Source organism: Palaemon carinicauda, chromosome 3, assembly GCF_036898095.1.
Source record: "Palaemon carinicauda isolate YSFRI2023 chromosome 3, ASM3689809v2, whole genome shotgun sequence".
Taxonomy (NCBI): Eukaryota; Metazoa; Arthropoda; class Malacostraca; order Decapoda; family Palaemonidae; genus Palaemon; species Palaemon carinicauda.
In genome coordinates this window covers 179,504,385-179,520,977 of record NC_090727.1, presented here as the reverse complement: position 1 = coordinate 179,520,977, position 16,593 = coordinate 179,504,385, and the positions used below count along the sequence as shown (strand labels likewise).

General features: G+C 41.8%; 1 pseudogene; it reads left to right on the top strand.

Moving 5' to 3' along the window:
- Window positions 1–16,593, top strand: part of LOC137635584 (probable chitinase 10) — a 175,439-nt pseudogene that overhangs the window by 145,005 nt on the left and 13,841 nt on the right.

Here is a 16,593-nt window from a genome sequence, read left to right as displayed (position 1 = left end):
AAAATTGGTTTACCATTTATGATTACTTCTACCATGATATGTTTCTTTGCACCTTTGTTGACGGAATTAATGCAAAACGCAAAATCAGTTTCTGACCTAACCTGATTATCATGAACATTTTCCACATTATTCTCTTGACCAATAGTATCAACTGTAGCATTTATTTTCTTTGTGTACTGTTTAGGGAATCTACAAACAGTTGCAAAATGACCCATCTTTCTGCAATTCTGGCATGTCTGTCCAATAGCAGGGCATTTCTTTGCTTCGTATGCAAGATGATCAGTTTTACCACACCTATGTTGTTTCTGTGTATAAGCCTGATTCTGATATTTATGAACATTAGTGTTAGGCACTTTTCTATGACTAGGCTTTGACATATTCCTTCTCTGATTCTCATTGGTTTTCCACTTAGAACCTACTGTATTAATTTTAGAATTTTCCATTTTATTGCTTGTAGAACTACCTATGATGTTACTTTGCCTATTTGATGTTTCTAAAGCTCTGCCTGTTATCAATACCTTTTCTAATGTTAAATCTCTATCTTGCAATAATTTCTTTCTTAGCTCTTGTGATGTGCAATGTGCAATCACTTGATCTATGATAACATTTTCTAACTCTAGAAATTCACATGAAACGGCTAAATTCTTTAGTCTAGTCACAAATGCATCTAAACTTTCATTTTCTTTCTGATAAGACTGCGCTGAAAACTGGTATCTTTCAAAAAATTTATTGACCTGAGGAGCAAAATATGTGGTAAGAGCCTTAATTGCAGCTTCTCTTGTGTCATCTGTAAGCTGCAAAGTCTTAAACACTTCCTGAACTTCCCTACCTGCTGTATGAAGTAATAATGCCTTCTTTTGGGCATCCTTCATGTTCCCTAATGCTTCTAAATAAATCTTAAATTCCTCACACCACTGTTGCCATCGTGTTGCAACAGAATTGGGCTCAGCAGTGATGCTGAAGCGTTCGGGATGTTCTATATCAAAAGGCATTTTGAGTCTTACCTTAATACCTAGATTAGGTTAAGCTGCTGTTCTGCAGTCACAAGTTTACTTCCTACCTGTTTTGTAGCCTACCCAACTTAAAATTTCACCCTTTCTTGTTTTGTTTGTTTGATGAAATTCCTGTTCTGCTGCTTGTACAATCTTCATTGGGCGATTTTCTTCTTGTCCATCAATGGGCAAAAGGACCTTCTCTTGTGCTGGCCGTCCTTCTACATAAGGCCCAATGTTTCTTCTGCGTGTGTTCGTCCTCCTGGGCGTCGCCAATTTTTAAGTATGAGTTGATAGGAAGTTTCTATTAACCATAATAATTACCTGGAACATAGATGAAGAATTGTTAGTAATTATCTCTCAGCTGATCCCATCCTCGACGCCAATTTTTAAGTATGAGTTGATAGGAAGTTTCTATTAACCATAATAATTACCTGGAACATAGATGAAGAATTTTTAGTAATTATCTCTCAGCTGATCCCATCTTTGGTCGTCAATTTTTCTTGGTGGGATTTAATGATACGTTGGTATTCTTAAAATACAAGTTTAATGATATCTTGTGGCTACATTGCTCTATGACAGCTGACTCCTAAGTGTGTGTGGAGCGTCATACACAATCTGACAAAACCAAAAACATTTTTAAACAAAAGAGCATCGCTCTGAGAAGACTTAAATCCTACTCCAGTACAAAACTATAAAGAATTACATCCTATCTCTGAGGTAATCAACAAATGTTTGAATCCTAATACCAAAACAAATCATTACACTTATGTACAAAGCATAACATGTTTTATTCATGTAATATGATGCAATGTTGCGCAATACCTGTAACACTTGAAATAATATAATACATTATTACAATAATACATAACACAAGGGAGAAAGGCGGCGGCAGGTATGCTGCCTACTTTCGGTTGTAAACTAAGGAAGCATAGCTTCCCATGCCGACAACGTCGTGGGCAGCAGAGGAATCAAGATTCCCCTGTCGGTGACATTGTCGGCTGCAAGACAGTGCACCCTGAGTTACCGTCATACTTTGAAGCCGGGATACTCGGCGGCAAAGAAGATAGACGGTAAAAAAACTATCTAAGTCAAGCCGGAGTTTACTATTCGGTAGCGATGACAAAAGATAGGGTTGCCGCTTGAGATGGCAGAACTCAGGGGGGAGAAAGGGTTTATCCTCTTTTCTCTAAAAGAGAAACATATCGAATTATACCCATAAATACTAGGGGATATATATCCCTAACCGAATTAATAGGAAACGATACAAGAGGCTAAACAATGGGATTTACATTACTAACTTATGCAGAACGGGTTAGGCTAGCCTAACTCGGGTGGGGACCGCGGCTACGATTGATACCACCAGGGTCCTCGTCGTATACGAAAGTAATATTACATATCGGAAGAGGAAATATTATATGTATGCAAATCTTCACTAGTATAATTTGCATAACTAGCTAAAAGTTTCTTTATAGCTAAATACCGGGAGCGTCGCACTACTAACTAAATGAAATGGATTTATGGCGTGCGACAGCGGTCTCAAGAAGGCCGTCTCCGGTGTCGGCTGTGCTCCACTAAACACACTTAAATTATACATATTTAGCTGTGAGAAGGGAGCCTTAAAATTATACACAGGAAAAATCAAATACTCAACTTTCCAGAGGAAGAAGATGCTGGAGATTGCATGATAATATTCCAATAAACAGTAACAACACCGAGAGAAATGTGGGAGTGCACTTAGCTTAAATGCTACAGTTCAAAGGAATGATGGGCCGTAGTAGTACGGAGAGGATGTCCACCAGGTACCTTGATAACGGCTCCCCTTTCGTTTGCCAGTCTTCCCCCTTAAAGAGTTACTGTAAATCTATTCAGAGTGAAGATTGCTTTGTGTCATATAAAAAAAAATGTCCCCTGATATTATGCGATATCCTTAAAGATATATTAAGGATACTCGTGCCAGGAGTTAGAATTCTGGAGACTTATGGTTAATTCTCTGGGAGTATCACAGTAGCAAATATCACTTAGAAAGCTACCTAAAGGAACCTTCCATCAGGACGACATGGCTGAGCCCAAAAATCACTCCGAAAATGCTTAGTTATTTAGTCATATTATTGTAAGAATGTTTTATATTCTTTTACAATTGTTGTATGATTATAGGGTATCTCCTCCTTTTACATTTGTCTACATGTGCATATTATATCAGTCTTGACTGTGGCTAACTCTACCATGACAGGTGAATATGTACTTCTGCACCATCCCTTTCTTTCACTTAACCTTGCTGGTTTCATGAGGCTGCCCATCCTTCCATGCTTTTGATGCGTCATAGCGAGGAGTTGCAGTCCTGAAGGTCCTTCTGGGAGTGGTGGATAGTGTTTTGCAGTTGTCCTAGGGTGACTGTTTTTCACTTTTTCACTTGGCCTACATGTTTGGCTGGGTGGCATGGGTCTAGGGAAATTGTTTGCTGTGTCTACTTCTTGTCCATCCATTGGAACTCGCTACCTTGTTCTAATGCTGACAGGCAGACCCCCATTTGTGCTGCCTTACCTATTCTTAGGCTTCTCTTAGTTTTTGGTAGGCTAACGGCTGGTTGTGAGGACTTGTCCTCTGTGCCTTCTTACTGCAGACCCCTTGGAATGCCATTCTAGTTATAATGCTGCAGTTAGGCCTTTCTGTCCTGCCACCTCACCAATTTCCAAGTCTCCCTTTCTCTCGCCCGTCTCCCCTTTTGCCTGCTGGTGCATCTACTTGCCATGGAACCTTGTTCCCCTCCCATTCCAGTTCCCTGGCGACTGAAGCATCCTTCGTTGCTATATAAATGGACGGGATAGGTTGTAAGCTTTCTAGTCTGGCCCTAGGTAAGCGAGATTTTTATTCCTTCCCTGAATTAATTCTCTCCGCTGCCTTAGAAACCACTTTTGTGTGATTTAGTTACCCTTCCCCCTTCCTTTTTAGGCCATACCCTTTACTGTCTTAAGAACTACAGTTCCTTTTGATTAGAGTACTTACCCTTGGATTTGAGTTTCTCTTATCCGCTATGTAGGCTAGACTTTCCTGCACAGTATTTCCTATGGCCTGACCCTATCCAAGCAGAGAGCTAGTAACCCTAGCGGTTCTCCTCTGCTTCCTTATTAGTTGTGTGTCTATGACTGCAGCTTCTTATCCTGGGCTATGTGCCTCTTGCTGTGGAGTCCTGACTACTTTGCCCTTTCGGTTTATCCTGGCAGAAGTGTTGCCGCTTGAGTTCTTCTAGCTTTGGATGTGAGTGGGCTATGGGTGGATCCCCCCCCCCCACCTTCCTCTGCCGCCTTAGCTGCAGTCTTAGGCTGGTTATCTACACCTCCTTTTCCATATCTGAGGAACATTCTTGGCATCCTGGCCGTCTTTTACGGCTCTCATCTCAAAGGCTAACCCCCCCTTTTTCATGATTTAATGATAATGATCAGGTCTTGGCAGGTTTCCTTATTTGTTGCCATTCATTCCTGTGCTTTTCCCCCTGCTTCGAAATAAGCGCAAGCCAACATATGGCCCCAGAAATCTTCCTCTTTCTGGCCAAGTCTCACATGGTTACCCTTGTGAAAGACATGTACGCTTTCCTCAGAGCGCATTAGAGCTTGTAGAGAGTTCCTCCTGGCTGCAGCAACCACCAGGCACGAACCAAGGAAGCTGATTACCTCAAGCATCCGGAGTAAAGACCTCTTCCCACAGGAACTGATCCAAGAGGTCATCGCGAGGACAGCAATGGAGAACAGGAACCTTCTCCAAAAGTGGGGTATGTCCTCAAAAAGGATATCTTCTTCGGAAGGAGGTCCCCAGCCCAAGAACAAAAGAGCAGGGAGACCACAAAGACCAGCACAAATCCCCGCCATGACCATGACCACAATGCCTCAGACCACCTTCCAGATGGCCCCTCAACAACTGGTAGCCCAGTCACCAGTTTTCAACACTACCTTTGAGAGGCAGTCGACTTCCTTTTGCCGCAGTCAGAAAGGAAAAGGTCCTAAGAGAAATTCTCCAGGAGGTAACTTCTCTTCGGGGCCGAGGAGGACGTGGTCGTGCAAACAATACCGCAGGACCCCCCAAGCAGTGAGGGGTTCCGGGTAGGGGGCAGACTCCATCACTTTCGGGATTGCTGAACCTTCGATCTCAGGGCCCACAGCCTAATCACGAATGGACTCGGGTGGAAATGGAGCAGAATTCCACCCCGTTTTCCAGATTTCTTCCAATACTCCAACCCCTTGTTGGAAGAATATACCTCAGAACTCTTGAACAAGAAGGTGATAAAGAAAGCAAATTCCATCAAGTTCCAGGGAAGGCTATTTTGTGTTCCCAAGAAAGACTCGGACAAACAAAGTGTCATTCTAGACTGGTCTCCACTCAACAAGATCATCGAGAACAACAAATTTCGGATGCTTACTTTGCAGCAAATAAGGACCCTTCTGCCAAAAGGGACGTACACAGTCTCATTAGACCTAGCAAATGCTTACTAGCACCTCCGGATGAGTCGCCTTTTCTCCTCCTACCTAGGATTCAAACTGGAGAAGAAGAAGTTTGTCTTCAGAGCGATGCCCTTCGGACTGAACACAGCCCCAAAGATATTCACAAAGCTAGCAAACAGTCGTACAACAGCTACGCACCGAAGGTGTTCAAGTGGTAGCATATATAGACGACTGGTTGGTATGGGCAGCATCCAAGATTACTTGTCTGCAGGGAGCCTAAAAGGTGATCCAGTTTTTTGAACACTTAGGCTTCAAGATCACCCCCAAGAAGTTTCGTCTCACTCTAGCTCAACATTCCCAGTAGTTAGGAATCCAATGGAACGTAAAGTCACACCACCTCTCCATTCCATCAAAGAAGAGGAGAGAAATAGCAGGATCTGTCAGGAGACTAATCCGTCACAAGAGGATTTCAAGACGCTAACAGGAAAGAGTATTGGGCTCCCTTCAGTTCGCAGCAGTGACAGACCCTGGGCTAAAGGCATGTTTGAAAGATGCGTCAGGAGTCTGGAGGAAATACGCATCAAACGCTCGAAGAGATCAACTAAGGTTGACCCCAGCCTTGTTGCGCACGCAATTAAAGCCGTGGTCAACAGCCAAGAGTCTAGCGCGGATAATTCCCCTGCAACCACAGCAACCATCAGTGTTGATACATACGGATGCCTCCTTGGAAGGATGGGGAGGTCATTCTCATGACAAGAAAGTGCAAGGGAATTGGTTGCGCCAGTTCAAAACATTTCATATCAACATTTTAGAAGCTATGGCAGTATTCCTGACGTTGAAGAGACTATCCCCTCGCAGATCAATCCACATCAGATTGGTTCTGGACAACGAGTTAAATAAAAGTGTCTAAATCGACAAGGCTCGAGATAACCCCACTTCAACCATGTGATGTTAGCCATCTTCTACCTGGCAAGGAAGAAGGGATGGCACCTATCAGCAGTTCACTTACATGGGATCCACAATGTGACGGCGGACACTTTATCCAGGCAAAAGCCCATAGAGACAGAATGGTCCCTAGATGCAGACTCGTTCTCCTTTATCTTGGAAAAAGTCCCAGAACTGCAGATCCACCTCTTCGCAACGAGCGACAACAAGAAACTATCTCGTTACGTAGCCCCTTACCTGGACCCTCAAGCAGAAGCGATGGATGCCATGTCCCTAGACTGGAACAGGTGGAATCGCATTTACCTGTTTCCACCAACCAATCTCCTGCTAAGAGTCCTCAACAAGCTAAGAACCTTAAGAGGGACAGCAGCAGTAGTAGCCCACAAGTGGCCCAAAAGCAATTGGTTTCCTCTAGTCCTAGAGTTGAAACTGAAGCTGTTTCCACTGCTGAATCTAGTGCTGTCTCAACTGGTCCAGAAGTCGACTGTCTATGCTTCATCTTCGAGAACCAGCAACCTATAATTCATGATTTTCTCGCCTTAGCAGCAAACAAAAAGTTCGGAATCTCAAAGGATAAAGTTGGCTTCATCGAGGAGTACAAGTCACGTTCGACTAGTAGGCAATGTGAATCGTCATTGAAGAAATGGGTGACCTTTGTGAAAACAAGGAAACTGACAGAGATATCAATAGATTTTTGTCTTGCATTCTTCATACACCTCCACAAACAAGGCCTGCCCTCTACTACAATTACCTCTTGTAAATCGGCCCAGGCTATACCACTTTTGTACGCTTTTGAGGTGGACCTCTCAGGTGAAATCTTTAAAAAGATCCCAAAAGCATGCGCTAGATTCAAGCCTGCCGCCCCACCAAAGCCCATCACGTGGTCTTTGGACAAAGTCTTGCACTATGCTTCGAATCTGGACAATGAGGACTGTACTCTAAAGAATTAAATACAGAAAGTAATTTTACTGTTCGCAATAGCCTCAGGGGCTAGAGTTAGTGAAATAGTGGCCTTATCCAGAAACGAAGGCCATATTCAGTTCCTGGACTTAGGAGAACTGAACCTGTTTCCCGATCCTGCCTTTCTTGCCAAGAATGAGCTACCCACCAAGAGGTGGGGTCCTTGGAGAATCTGCCCATTGAAGGAAGATGCCTCTCTGTGCCCAGTAGAGTGTCTTAAGGTCTATCTTCGGAGAACTTTAAACTTCAAAGGAAGACAGCTCTTCAGAGGCGAAACTTCAGGATCAAACCTATCTTTAAGACAACTGAGAGCGAAGCTCACTTACTTTATTTTCAAAGCGCATCCTGACAGTACACCCGCAGGTCACGATCCGAGGAAAGTTGCTTCTTCGTTGAACTTCTTCCAACTTATGGACTTTAGAGACTCCGCCCATACACTGGGGGGGGGGGGGAATCATCCAAGGTCTTCTACAAACATTACACGTAGCAAGTACATTAGATAAACCACTTTATGGTGGTAAAGGGTAGTGTGATTAAACCAGTCGTCTAGTGCTGCGATGAACAGTGGACTGTTTTGGGACTTTACAGTGCATAGGGTGCATGGGTATACCTACCCACTAGTGCAGATCATAACTGGTTGACATACTGTTCAATGTAGGTGCATATCTGATCAATATACCAGTGCCGAGTGAATGGTTGTGTTACGGAGTTTATACATTTCCGTATATCTGACTATGTCAGATGGATTTGGCTTCACATCTCCATTGAGTGGCATTATTCTGATAATGTATTTGTATATTTTTTCTACACAAGAAAATATGTGTTTTGATGTGTTGTAATGCTGGATCAGATTCATACTTTGCTGTAACTACATTTGATAATTTAGTTGCATAATGAAATGCTTAACCGTATTTGCGTCTTATTACTGTTCCCTCAGTTATAAGCTAATAAAGTATGCTAGAGTTTCACTAAAACCCCTGTATTGGGCTTATATCCTTGAAATCACAATAATGTTTTCTAGAGGAATAAACTTACATTCTTAAGGTAAGTAAAAAGGTATGCTTCAATGTTTTCCTTTTTGTTCCAACAGGAAATACAAACCTTGAATCCTTATTGTTGACATCGACATTTCCCTGCTGGGGGCAGGAGGCACTAAACCAGCTCCACGTTTAGTGGACGTGACAGATCTCTGGAATCTCACATATAGGTCTAGTAGACCAGATAAGGAAATCTATTCAAGGTAGAAGGCACATACACAAACCCACAGCTAATAGTAATTTCAAGAAATTCTCTAGTATACTTCCATCAGCACGACACTGCCTGAGCCCAAAAAACTGATTTTGATCAGAGTGAAAAATCTATTTTTGGGTGAGAGGGCCATGTCGTCCTGATGGAACCCACCCTTTTATTGATCCCTCCCAAAATTACTTTATCTGTGGCCATTTACGCTTAACGACAAGAATAGGAATGGCGTCGCGATAGTAGTAGGGAAGGAGATCCACCGGGGACCTAGAACGGCACCCCTTTCTTTGCCACTCTTCCCCCTTACATCGAAGCGTTAAATCTATTCACGGTGAAGATTGCAATGTGTCGTATTTAGAATACGTCCCCTGATATCATACGATATCCTTTATTGGATTCTCGTGCCAGGAGTTGGAATCCTGGAGACCTTAGGCTTAATTCTCTGGAGTATCACTGTAGCAAATATCCCTTAGAAGGCTACCTATAGGAACATGGCCCTCTCATCCAAAAATAGATTTTTCACTTTGATCAAAATCTGTTATTTTACATGTTATTTACAGCAAATATGTTAATCATTTACAGTACAATCATACACGTTGAAATGCAAGTAAAGCAGGTGTTGTTATCTGAAAAAGTTGTTCATAACAAAACTAACAATACTTTTATCATTCTATTTTTCTTTTTAAACTTGTTGAACTGAAATTGGGATGTAGAGGTGGAGGAAAATAGGTTAGTTTATTATAGTTTGATTTCAAAAAAAGGAACTCAGTTGATAAGATATCACTCATGGGTGAAAACTTATGGTTTGCAAATATGTGAGATTGCAAGTTGCATGATTATTACTGTAATTTACTTTATTATTTTTGGGGTGAAAATCCCTTTTTAACAAAAAAATTAGAATATGAAAAATATAAAACATAAATCCCCAGACACTTACAATAAAAGGAGGAGTTCGCAGTATACATTTAAATTACTGTAGATATATTTATGATTCTGCAAAGTATGGAGGGAGTGATAGGTGAAAGTCAAATATGCTGAGAAATTGCTGCATTACAGTTTGCTAGTGCTATGAACTTTGCACCATAATACCTTAATGCATGTCATGCTTATTTTATTTTAATAATGCATATTAGAAAAATATACTGTAGTATAATCAAATAATCTCATAATCTATTCTAATGCTATACAAGCAGCAAAATTATATAATTAAAAATTGATGATAAAATATTTCTTCCACCATTAATCAAGAACATACACATCAAATCACAAATATCACTGGAAACCTTATATTTCTTTATAATAGTAGAATAATGTTAATTAGAAAATGTGATGTACTGTGACGTTTTCCATTCAGGTATCAGAATATAAAAGCAGAATTGTTTTATTTTGGAAATTTAAATACTTGCACTAGAAAAAGTATAATTTGAGTGTTATTTTTTCATTAATGCATGAATTTTTGTGTATGAATGAAAATTTTTTCAGAAATTACAGAAAAATTATAGTTTTATTTTCTAAATCATGTTAATGAAATCAAGTTAAACCAGAGCTGAGGTATTCTTACTGATGTATAAAAAATAATTTTTGGTTTACTGCAGTTGTGTGTCCAGAAGATGGTCTTTGGGCAGACCCTTGTGATTGCCAGAAATACTACCAGTGCTCTCATGGCAATGGTTATCAGTATTCATGTGGAGAAGGTAAACTATGGTTCCAGAATTTAAAGGTATGTTAACATCAGTCGTTTAGATAAATGAATTTGTATAAATATGACATATTTGGAAGCAATTTGCATTTTTCCTATCGATAAAAACCTGTAGCTATTTTTTAGGGATACAGTATTACTTTCGGCGAAGTTGATAGACGAGCCTATAGAATTTTAACGAGGGTTAACCACCCACCTGCTAGTTGGGGGGGGGGGGGGGGTAGTAACTACCACTCACACTCACGCACCTGGGCTGTGAACCTCATTTTGCTTGGAGGTAGTACTTCAAGGGGGACTGGTGCTGGCGGGCCAATTTGTATAAATAGCTACAAGTTTGTATTGTTAAGAGAAATACAAATTACTTCAAAATTTTTCATTTGTTCCGTAACCAATTACAAACCAACGCCATTCATAAGGGTTGACTTACCCATTAGGATGGTGAAAGTCCTTGTCAATGAGGGTTTTTGGCTTTGGCTTGGAATTCCCCTTTTGTGTTTAGCACATAATACGTGGAAACTCTACAGCTTTATAAAACCTTGCTACGCATAGTCTGCAGCCTACATAATACTCCCCTTAATAGGGTATGGGAACCTAACAGTATTGACACAATACCAGATTACACAAGGGAACAATGATTTACCTGTAGTTGGTTGAAGTCAGCTTTGTAGAGGACCCTGGATGCCGATTTCCCCAAGAGAGGAGAAGATGAAGAAAAAGAAAGAGCCAGTCTTTTTTAATCCTTTATTTAGACTAAAACCGGGTAACCAGCGTCCTCAACCTCTTGCTACTTATCTATCAAAGAGTTTGAGATGTTGAACCAGTTCTTGTGCAGCCACCACAGCACCGATAAAATACGTATAGTCTCCTATGGTCATGTCTCGCAAGAAGTGGGTGGTGAGGGTCATTTGATGCTTCTATACGCCCGCTGGCAAGGCCTGCGTCACAGAGTAGTCTTATAAATGCGAGGGAGCATTTTGCTTTTATCGTTATGAACTCCCAGTCTCTTCTATGAGAAGAAGGATAGGGATTTGATGCTTGGTCCATGACCTTGTGAATCCAAGACAAGAACATGTCTTCGGTGATCCTTCTCTTGATTTTCCCCCAACTGGTGAAGTGATGACACTAGGAGCGAGTTTCCTTGAGGAAGGGCTTCCAGTTTCTCTTTGGCATAGTAACCATTGAAATGGATCATTGGTCATGCTCCGAAGGACTCCAAGAGCGAAAGGGTTTGGATTCAGGGATCTGAGCTGCCAGAAACAAGGTCGAGCATTACTTGGCCCATCATCATGAATGGGAGACATTAAGGGCGTCCCATGGGGTTCACCAACTCTCTTGGCTGAAGCCAACACGAGCAGGAGACCTGTCATCAAGGTTAGATGACCTCTGCTGCCCTGGATGGCCAAAGCCGAAGATCTATCCAGATATCGGACATTCTCTTTGCAACCTGTTACGGGAGAGTCTCCCTGAGAGAGGAGGAGCTGGGTAGTTTCCAGGCGTGAAGACACAGCAATGATACTGCATTGTGAGAGATGTTTACATGTAGCTGTTAAGAGTCGCTGAGAGGGTTCTCACAGGATCTCCGTTGGGAGTTGCAGAAGAGTCGACTGGGCATGATGAGTCTGCTGGACAAGACAAATCTCGCTGACGAGATGAGTCTGCCGGGCATGACGAGTCTGCTGGGCAAGACAAATCTCGCTGATGAGAGGAGTCTGCTGGGCAAGACGAGTCTGATGGCCTGTTCTCGAAGATCAAGATCGGGAAATGGATGAATCCAATTCCCGTAGAATTTCTCAGGAACTACATCAGTAGGTGAGATGAGACTTCTAATAAGACAAGACCGCTGATGACGAGGCCTACTTTGAAGGGCAATGGCAGAGAATAGGCGAACCCATTCCTCATGGGAGGAATCACCCGAAGGGGAGACCAATCAGGAAAAGGAAGATTCTCTTGTGGATGGAAGAAGCCATCATTTGCTGTCGCTGTCAGCGATCCTTCCAGCAAGCAGGAAGATTGCTGCATAGTGGCTGATGGAGGAACTACTCCTCCGAAGGGGAGTGGATGAATCCCTCTCTTCGCTGGAAGAATCCTTCGAAGGAGAGACCAATGAGAGAAGGAAGTCTTTTCAGCAGATGAGAAAGACATGATCAGTATCTGCTGCCATAGTCGGCAACTCTCCTCACAACGTAAGGGAGTTCCAGCACCTAGAGGCTATTCTGTTGGCCACATACTCTGTTTCCCATCCCCAAGTTCTAGTCCAGGTTGAAGGTCGACATCAGGCTTTGTACAAGAAAAGAGTTGGAGCTCAAAATTGAGTTCTCCTCGAAGGGGGTTGTACCCCTTGCCCGCAGGAAGGTTGCCCTCATCTTGGAGAGGTTTAAGAGGCAGTATCATTGGAACTCTGACCAAAGCCTGGAGGCTGAGTGGTACAGCATGGCCCCCCTTTTCTTTGATATATCCAGAGGGAGAAATCAATTAAGGGAAGAACTGAGGTGATTGACTCCCTGGATGAGAATCTCATCTGGCCACCTCCTTATCAGGACAGTTTCTTGCTCGAATCTAGCTGTTCCTGAAGAGGTTGGATTCAACGGAGATGGATGCGGTCTTGTCGAACCTGCGAAAGTTTCTGCAGGCTGATGAACATGCCTATACATACCTGTATTCGATATGACAGTCGGGATTACTCCAATCCTTAGATTGTGGTATTATGGTAAACTCGAGATGTCTCAGAAAAGCTTGAGACTGTTTTGCGGACTGTGGCCAGATATAGCACGCAGACTGCTTAATGTTCGAATGCTGACCATACGCTGTTTCACTACACATAAAGAAAAAACGGTTGAATGCCCAGAATTCTGGGCAAAGGGTAAACAGTCAAGAAGAACTGTGCACTGAATGATCTTGCTCGTGATTTGTATCTGTCAAAACAGCAGTCAGAGCTCTTGGCTTCTCAGCTTAAAAAGTGGAACCTAGTCCAGGAAGATGTAAGGATCACCAGTTTCAGGAATCCGAGCAATGACCTTGCTTCCTTTTTCGACATGGAAAACAAGTTGTGCTACTCCACAAACATACCTGGCTTGTTCACGTCCCTTGGTTTGCCACATAATCCTTCAGACTGGCGTCTTTTCATAGACTCTTCCAAGCGAAGTCTCAAGGATGTGCTTCTGCACAACGGGAATAAATATCCCAGCATTCCCATTGCACACTCTGTCCATCTAAAGGAGTCCTATGACAATATGGAGCTTCTTTTAGAAGCTATTAAGTACAGCGAGTACCAATGGAGTCTGTGTGGGGACCTCAAGGTCATTGGTCTTCTTATGGGTATGCAAGGCGGCTTCACAAAGTACTGTTGTTTTCTCTGTCTCTGGGATAGTCGAGCTGTATCCCAGCATTACAAGCAGAAAGACTGGGGGTCTAGAAGCACTTTTGTTCCTGGCAAACACAGCGTCAAGGCGAATCCTCTGGTGGACATGAATAAGATGCTTCTTCCTCCTCTTCACATCAAGCTTGGTTTGATGAAAAATTTTGTTAAGGGTTGGACAACACTTATCTACTGTGTTCCCAGGTGTTAGTGCTGCTAACCTCAAAGAGAGCATCTTTGTCGGACCTCATATCCGAGAAGTGCAGAAGGATACTGATTTTGAGGAGCTTCTTAACTTAAAGGAACTGAAAGCATGGGAAGCATTCAAGTTAGTATGTAGTGGCTTCCTTGGTAACACACGCGTACCAGATTACCAAGCCTGTATTGAAAAGTTGCTAAAGTCTTACATGGATATCAGGTGCCGAATGTCACTCAAGATTCATTTTCTCCATTCCCACCTCAACTTCTTCCCGCCAAACCTTGGAGCAGTGAGTGATGAGCATGGAGAAAGATTCCACCAAGACATTACAAAGATGGAGAGCAACTATCAAAGCAAATGGAACCCCGGCATGATGGGAGACTTCTGCTGGATGCTCTTGCATGACATCCTGGAGGCAAAATACACCAGATCTTCTAAGAAAACACACTTTTGACTGTCTGTGGTACTATGAATTGTGTAATTGTGTCATCCAAGTATATTGATTCAATCAGTGTTCTTTATCTATCCTGTTTTATCTGTTATAAGCTGCTGCAACTCTTGAAATATGCACATATATTCTCTGTTTATACTAAAATGAGACTATATAAAAGCCAGAAAACTAGAGGCGATAGAGCAAAACTATTTATAAATTTGAATTCAGCACACCCAAATTAGCAAAAAACACATATCCCCATTCTTGCCTCAGACCAATTTTTTTTTTTTTTTTTTTTTTTTTTGTAAACCAGTGATATAAATTATTCTTTAAATTTCATGTCCAATTGGGATTCTAATCAACCTTAAGAAATCTTTCCTAGCTACGACTTAATCAATTCTCTGGCAGGTAGTAGGTTGGCCAGGGCACCAGCCACCCGTTGAGATACTACCGCTAGAGAGTTATGGGGTCTTTTGACTGGCCAGACAGTACTACATTGGATCCTCCTCTCTGGTTACGGTTCATTTTCCCTTTGCCTACATACACACTGAATAGTCTGGCATATTCTTTACATATTCTCCTCTATCCTCATACACCTGACAACACAGATTACCAAACAATTCTTCATCACTCAAGGGGTTACTGCACTGTAATTGTTCAGTGCCACTTTCCTTTTGGTAAGGGTAGAAGAGACTCTTTAGCTATGGTAAGCAGCTCTTCTAGGAGAAGGACACTCCAAAATCAAACCACTGTTCTCTAGTCTTGGGTAGTGCCATAGCCTCTGTACCATGGCCTTTCACTGTCTTGGGTTAGAGTTCTCTTGCTTGAGGGTACACTCGAGCACACTCTCCTATCTTATTTCTCTTCCTCTTGTTTTGTTAAAGTTTTTATAGTTTATATAGGAGATATTTATTGTTGTTACTCTTCTTAGAATATTTTATTTTCCTTTTTTCCTTTCCGCACTGAGCTATTTTCCCTGTTGGAGCCCCTGGGCTTATAGCATACTGCTTTTCCAACTAGGGTTGTAGCTTAGTAAGTAATAATAATAATAATAATAAAATGGATGGCTACTGTGGCCTCCTTAGTAAAGTTCATTCCACCACTGTCTTGTTGGGATTGCAAAGAACATCTTCTATGGGACATTGGCCTTGAAGTCAAAATCTCAGATAAGTCCCTATTTTCCAATGCTTACATCACAGGTTAGGGGACATGTGTAGAATATTTATATCTCTCAGAACTGAGGATTACAAAAGAGGGTAGCTGGGGACACCCCAACCACGCCTTCACAACGGGCATCACCAAGGAAGATACTGTCACTGGGGAGCCTAACTGAAAGATATGAGGATGCCAAAACCTTCCTATGTTACACTTGTCATCAGCCACAGCATAAATGAAGAAGAGCTTCCAAATATTGATGTGGTGTGTCAAACACTAATGGAACCACGCACACCAACAGAACCTGAAAGGTTGCTGATGAAGGTCCCAGGGCTTCTTACTCCTAACACATACTCCCAGAAATCCATCCAGGGGTGTAACTGATTGAACAACAAAAGCAAAAACACTCAATGAGGATGAGGAAAAAGCAAAGCTCTCTTTCTTCCCTCAAAGCATACACCTGAGACAGCAAAAAAGGGCACAACCTACACTGGCACACAGATGAATGCGGGCTTATTGTACCCCTAGCAAAGGGCACAAAGAGAGAATGTATCTATCAATTGAAAATCAAAAACATATAAAGACCATCGCTCTAAGTGTCAGATTATAACAATCAGTAGTCAGCATTCACTTCCTGAAAGAAAAAGGTAATGAAAAGTTCGAATAAGGGCGCATCGACAAGTCTGTACATGATGCAGCCGAAAACATAAGTGAAGAGACTTTGACAGGTAAGGGGGTGGTATTTCTTATACCTGCTCCCACCTGTTGCTTAATTGCTTGTTAAAATGATTTATTGGTTTAGCTCGCGCTGACAACTTATTTCCTACCTAAAGGACAATGGTTTGTATTTCACTTAGGAACAAATTAGTAGTATAAAATCTTTTATACAATAACAGAAGATTACGTTGATCAAAATTTTCAACTATACATACAATTCGACAGTGTTAATTCCATCAAAATAAAAGTGCTCAACACAATAATGTACTTGTACCTTACTGCATAATATATTGTAAATCAAGACAGTAAAACAGAATTAATTCTGGTTGAGAAACCACACTCAGATCTTGTCAGATACCTTATGTCCTTTGCAAATAAAAAAAAAATACCATTCATTAGATATTCTGGAGATATCATAATGGCTTTGCATTTTCTTGTGATATACATTTCATAACTTCTT